This window comes from Numenius arquata, chromosome 1, assembly GCF_964106895.1.
Source record: "Numenius arquata chromosome 1, bNumArq3.hap1.1, whole genome shotgun sequence".
NCBI lineage: Eukaryota > Metazoa > Chordata > Aves > Charadriiformes > Scolopacidae > Numenius > Numenius arquata.
Genome location: NC_133576.1, coordinates 38,465,490 through 38,471,489, shown reverse-complemented (window position 1 = coordinate 38,471,489; position 6,000 = coordinate 38,465,490).

Here is a 6,000-nt window from a genome sequence, read left to right as displayed (position 1 = left end):
TGTATTAATATCAGGTTAAGAGATGGGAAATAAAAGGCAGGAATAAATTATTAGCCTTCACCATAAGGGAAGCTGTCACATGGGTCCCTTTGCAGATGAGAGAGGAGCCACCTCTGTGTTTAACACGCTCATAAATTATTTGGAAAAGAAAGTGAACTATAGGATGAAGATTGCTGGTGATAATAATTCAGCTCAGTAAAAAGATAAAATGGACGATGAAGAGTTGCAGAAAGAGACTGAGCAGCTGGATGGTAAAACAGGCAGACTAAATTCAATGTTGTTAAAGCACAGTGATGCATATAGGGAAAACCAACCTTAGTTAACCAGACACACTAATGAGCTCTAAACTAGCTGTGTTTAGAAACTAAAAGAAACTAAAGAAAAAAAAAATCAGACTCATAGTGAATAGGTTTTTGGAAACGGCTCTGTGCTTAGTGGTGGTCAAAACAGTGAACAGAAGGTTAGAAAAGATTAGAAATAGACAACAAACCAGAAAATATTCTTTATCAATATATAAACACGGCATGCAGTTCTGATCACCATATCTTAAAATAGATATACAGCAGAACTTAGGAGGTAAAGTGCAGAGAGACAAAACAGAAAATCTGAATTGGAAACTTATTCTTCCTTTTTCATAATACAAACACTTAAGGGTATCAGGAGATGCAAAAGCAAAATAAGAGGAATGATTTTTTTTTTTAAGAGGGTACTTAAACAGTCACACTCACTAGCATGTCATAGAATCATAGAATCATCTAGGTTGGAAAAGACCCTTGGGATCATCGAGTCCAACCATCTACTCTACTCTACAAAGTTCTTCCCTACACCATATCCCACAACACCACATCTAAGCGGCTCTTAAACTCATCCAGGGATGGTGACTCAACCACCTCCCTGGGCAGCCTGTTCCAGTGTCTGATCACTCTTACTGTGAAGAATTTCTTCCTAATGTCCAGTCTAAACCTACCCTGTTGCAGCTTGAAGTTGTCAAGTGTACACTTTTTCTAAAAACCAAAAGGAACACTAAACCATTAAAGAGAAAAGTTAAAATACAATCTTGGGCTCAGCAAGCCCATAGCCTGCAGATTACTGGGAGGAAATAACAGGGGAAGGATGAGACTGTATTTGTGTCCGAAGTGATTTAGCCACTGTCAGAAAGTGCACACAAAGCCAGATCGGCCCATGTAGAGTCAGTAACACTGTTCCTACATGCTACATTTTGAAAAAGTCGACCAGACGGCAGGAACAAAGTCACACAAAATGGTAGGAGCCAGCTGCATCCCAACTTTACCAATGTATGAATAAATTTACCCATGCTCTGCTCAATCTTTATCTGCTACCCCTGAGATTAATTTGTCAACATCATTTTCAGGAGATGAAGCTTGTTGTGAATACCTTACCTGCCATGATTGTTGTGGGTAGGAAATCACATTCTCATGTTTCTGTTTTTGTCTGCAATTTTAATACCAGTAAGTGATACCATGAACAAGGGAAATTCAGATATAAAATACCTTCAAGTCTGCCAGGACCAGGTTGCCAAGAAGTTAGTTAGCAATAACTGTTTTCCCTCCTTTGTGATTCTTCTTGTTCTTCTGCATTCATTTTTCCCCGTCTTTACTCAAAAGGCACATACTAAGTTCTTTCAGCAAACCTAGCTAATTTGAATTTTATTTGCTGAATGAAAGCATTTTCAGGCTGTATGTGGTATATCCAAACCAAATGAGATCAGTAGGCAATTTCCAAAAAGATGATGGAAAACTATTATAAGGAAAAAAAAGTAACTTTTTTCAAAGTCTAGGAATTTTTCCCTTGTCTTCCACCATCCTGAAGAATATTTCTGAAAGATACTAGGTACTGACAACTGTATATTATGTTCAGATAACTTGTACAGCAGTATTTTTCAATGTCCCTTAATAAAAGCCTCAGAAATGATCACAAGATACAAAGCAGGCAGGGAAGAGTCCTTATTAATATACAAATGAAGTACTATATTTCAATAAAGAACAAAAATTTTAATTTTCCTTTTTCAAAAAAAAGATGTCATTTAGCATATAATTTTGATGTTTTGGATAAGACATTCCACACAGGTGTCTAGGAAAGTTAAAATGTTCAAAAAGTTGCATTGTTGTTCTTAACTCCTACAAAAAATTCTAAGTCTTAAGATGGAAATTTTGAAACAGATCACTTGGCACAATATCTTACAAGGGGGAATAACTTCAAATTAAAGCTTTAACTACTACAGTATTTAGTAATGTTATTAAGTTATCTTTGTGGTTACAATCCTGGAAAGCATAATCTTAATGTAGTTGAGACATCCCAAATTCTATAAATAAAAAATGGAAACGACATGATTTATTATACTGAAAACCAGGGGAACATTTACTTTAATGCATTACAGCATGAGCTTTAAATAACATTTCTGACAGTTTGTAAAATTTATTACCAAAGTAGTTATTTGCATTAGCAGATTCCTGGATATAATCACTCGCCAGACTTCTGCCTTCCCCGTCCCAGGTTTTCACTAGTTTCAGCTGAAATGATTTGTGGTTCCAAAAAGATGCAAACATCAATTATGGACTTTTAAAATTCGTTTTCAGATACCTGATGGTGACAGCCATATTAGCCTCATCTCACTCTAGTTACTCATTACATTTTCCTTCTTGCTGGATCTTTGGAATCAATAGGCTGAAACATACAGGGGAAGTGGGACCTATTTACTTCTTGAGACTCACAGGAATAGTCTATAATTATCCAAGTGACTAAGACCTTTTTTCTAAAACAGTCACATTTACTAAGCGCTAATGCATTTTGTGACAGTGCATAATACAGAGCAGGGTGCTGCTGCTGGAGTATAAACTGCAGGTCACAAAAAAATGTAAGGTTCCTAGATTAACTGGGACACGGGTATAAAAAAAGAAAAAGTCAAAGAAGGATCTAGGTGAGATGAGCTCCAAATACAAGACAATAGCTGGTTTTATGCCAAGAGCACAAAACTGCAGGGAAAATAACATTGTTGACTGAAGGACATCAAATCAGGGTTCAGGGAAGCTTTGCACTAATCCTGTGTTGTAATGACAGCTTAAAAATTTGGTACTTTGATGAGTTCTGAGATTGACTTAAACCTCTTTAATTTGGCTTGCTGGTATTTAATCTTTTAACTTTGCATTCTTAATCAAAACTCAAAGCAGACCTTTAATCTTGTATGTATAAAGTGGAAGATTAGAGGACCCTGACCTGCCTCTGGTAGACAGCTGTTTGCTTCCTCTTTTCCTTCTCTTTCTCACAGTAACAGCAAGTGAGAGTCATTTCAAACCTGTAGGAAGGAAGGTCTTAGGAGAAAAGGGAAAGTATAGAAATATTCTCTGACAGAGAAGAATCAGAACCCTTCTCTCTCTTCAGTAAAGAATTAATATCTATCAGAGCCTCTGCATGTGTTTCTTTTAAAACATCATTAATGTGACGGGAAAATAATTCTGTCTTGGCCAGATTCCTCATTGAAGAGGGAGAGCTACATTCAGGTTTCCTCTGCCCCTAGAGCACCTGAGACATCTACAGGGTTCTGGGCCTACTCAGGTTTAGCAACACACAATACGCAAGGCGAGGACGAGTTAACAAAATGCTTTGTACAAAGCTAGGAATTGTCTTTACTGATAAAAACTAAAGCTGTGATGATACTTCTACCAAACATGTCTCATTTTATTGTGAATTCTTTGCAGTAGGGAAAGGTTTTTTTAAATGTCAAATGCATACAGCGACTCCTTTAAGACAGTTAGGTACTCTTACATACCAAGAAGCCCCTTTAAACCTATTTAGTATTTGAAGGAGATCATGGAGGCATTAAGTCAGGGCACTTTAGATGGCCCCTGCTGCAGGGGCCTCACAGGAGCTAACAGCTCCATTTGAACCAGCGCTTCAGCAGACATGCAAGGCATCACAAGGTACAGTAACATCTCCTTTCCTCTTCCTGGGTGTTTCTAGCCATCTGGGCCACCCACGCAACCTCCAGTGTCAGAGCAGTTGAAGAGGCAGGTAGAGACCCTGGAGCCAGGTCCTTGGAGCACTGGTCTAGAGGCTTCCCAGGCCACCAGGCTGCTCTTCCCTGTGACCAATCTAGAAATTTACCTCACCTTGCTACAGCAACATGGCCCCACTCCAGGGTTTTGTCTCAGACTTAGCATGAAGAGAAGGATCATTATGGTATGGGCAATTTAATTAGTCCAAAAGAAGGCATTGCTAATTGCAAGAGAGATCTGGGATAAAAAGGAAAGTCACCTCTCTTCTTTTGTAAACTTCATTTATTCCCCCTATGTCGAGTTCCCTGTCTTGTGTAGAAATCTCTGCACGTCTGAGTTGCCTGACAAAACTGTTGTTGATTTTCACTGCACGTAGCTGAGCTGAAGTCATTTGATGTCATGAAAATCTTAATCAGCCACATTAGGAGAAGAACAATCTTGATTTCACAATTAATTTTAAATTCCTTGCACTTTCCATCATGGTCCTGGAAACACTTTATTTTACATCATTGTTAGTGATGGTTATCCTGGTTTATCTCTTCTTGAATTATTCAAATTACTTAAATAGAGGAAAAGTCTATGGAAAAGTAATTTCCTGAAGTTCAGTAAGTGTTTTGAACTATTTTCAACTTAGTTTGATGCCATTGAGTTAGAATTAAACTTTTCTTAATCTGGATTGTTTTCTTAGAGAGCACATACGGTGGGATAGAATAGCAAAAAATACTTGGGGTTTTATTTAGAGGAGTGGAAAAAGGTCAAAAGGGAAAAGACATTTTCGATATGGACCAGCAAATAAACACAGGAAAAAATTCCTAAGTGAATAAGGAGAACGTTTCCAGTACGGTTTCTGACGTCATAACTTCTCTGCAGTGCATTTGTAAGGTTAAATATTATTCACATGATCCAAGGACTAAGATAAGATCTTCCTCCCTGCCTTGAAGAAGGTAGCTCGGGATTAAGAATTTTTTTAGAAACAGCCCTGACCAAAACAGGTAAGATCTTTCTCCACCTCTTCCATATTTAGGAAGAGGTCTGTTACTGTCACTAAAATGGTAAGACTGTTTTTTGTTTTTTTTGTAGTGGGTCCTGTCACATCTCTTGATCTTTGAAAGGAACAAGAAAAACTAGTGTGAATACCAAGGAAGATTTTTAATCCTCAAGTTTAATATTGGAATGGAAAAAGAACTCAGCAAACCAGAAGTTGGTCGTTCAGCTTTTTGGAAGTTACAATTGATGTTTGACTATGTGAGAAATGAAGAAGTTGAAGTGTTCTTTAAATATTCAGAAGTGTTCCCACATCCTTCTTATGATTTCTGGAAACATTATCAGTGAAGTCAGTAAATCACCATGTGATCAGGCAGTCCCAAATAAGACCAAACAACAGGTTTGTTTAAAAGGTTGTTATTTATTAGCTGTTTGGATGTTTTATTGGTCTATTGCTTTTTTTCTTAATTCAGTTGCAAAGTATACCTTGTCATGCCAAATTTTTAGTAACTTTTCTCAGCATCGTTATCTTTATACAAAATACAATATTATATATATAAAAAAAAATAATCAGTGGCTGCACATACACAAATTGAGGCAAACACATGCAATTTCTGCAGTGTGCTCAAGAAAACAGACAGGTCATCTGCAACTTGATGGAGAAAGAAAAGAAGGTGCTGAGCCATCAAGTAACCAGCCTAACACCAGTCACCTCCTTCCTCTCTCCTCAGCAGAATTGGCAGGGGTCTTTCACCTTCAGCTTCTGAAACAAGACATTTTCTTGAAGTCAAGTTCTACCATTACAAACATATTCAATACTCGGAGACTATTGCCGACTGTGGCTGTCATCTACACTTTATATTATGACTGGCTCTCTTTCTTGGGAATCTTACCTTACTAAGTAGGTTTCTTTGCAAAGAGGAGGGAGGAAAAATCGAGAAAACATATCTTTGCTTCATTCCCTGTTAACATCAAACCAAATAAGTCTTTGAATTAGGCTCTC